At 39.4% G+C, this 687-nt stretch overlaps 1 non-coding gene across 1 annotated transcript; it reads right to left on the bottom strand.

Annotated features, from left to right (window-relative positions):
* Positions 1–304: 304 nt before the first annotated feature.
* On the bottom strand, positions 305–411 carry LOC115873064. The gene has a single exon (XR_004048211.1). It is a non-coding gene; the product is annotated as a U6 spliceosomal RNA (small nuclear RNA).
* Between the last annotated feature and the right edge of the window lie 276 nt (positions 412–687).

Here is a 687-nt window from a genome sequence, read left to right as displayed (position 1 = left end):
TCCTCACACACTGCTGACTGCTGATGGGACTGTAAAAAAGTACAGCCACTGTAGAAAGCAGTGTGGTGTTACCTTAAACAAGTGGGAATAGAAATTGCATACAACCCAGCAATCCCTTGACTGGGTATATATCCTAAAGAAGTAAGAATCATAGCACAAGGAGACACATACACCCGCATTCATCGCCGCACTGTTCACAATACCAAGAAGACATAAGTAACCTAAATTCCCATCAGTAGAAGAATAGATAAATAAATATTGGTACATACGCACAATGGAGTACTATTATGCATAGCTAGTTTTTTTTAATATGGAAGGCTTCATGAATTTGCATGTCATCCTTGCTCAGGGGCCATGCTAGTCTTCTCTGTATCGTTCCAATTTTAGTATATGTGCTGCTGAAGCGAGCAATATGCATCACTATTAAAAACAACAGCAACACACAGTGTCTTATGGCATGAATTAACTTGGAGCCTGTTATGCTGAGTAAAATTAGTCAGTTTCAGGAAGATCCATATTATATGACACCATTATTATAAGGAAAAATGTAAGGCAAAGATTTTCATGCCAAAGGAAATAGGATTTGACACTTAACCAAGGCAGGGAGGGCAAGCAAAGCTAGCTGAAGCAATAGACTAGATGCTAGACGGTAGACAAGGGTTGACATGGGTGGTAAGGATAATGGTA

The sequence above is a fragment of the Echinops telfairi genome, unplaced genomic scaffold (genome assembly GCF_000313985.2).
Source record: "Echinops telfairi isolate 266 unplaced genomic scaffold, ASM31398v2 ScPeMD7_4;HRSCAF=17, whole genome shotgun sequence".
NCBI lineage: Eukaryota > Metazoa > Chordata > Mammalia > Afrosoricida > Tenrecidae > Echinops > Echinops telfairi.
This window is presented reverse-complemented; position numbering and strand designations above follow the sequence as displayed.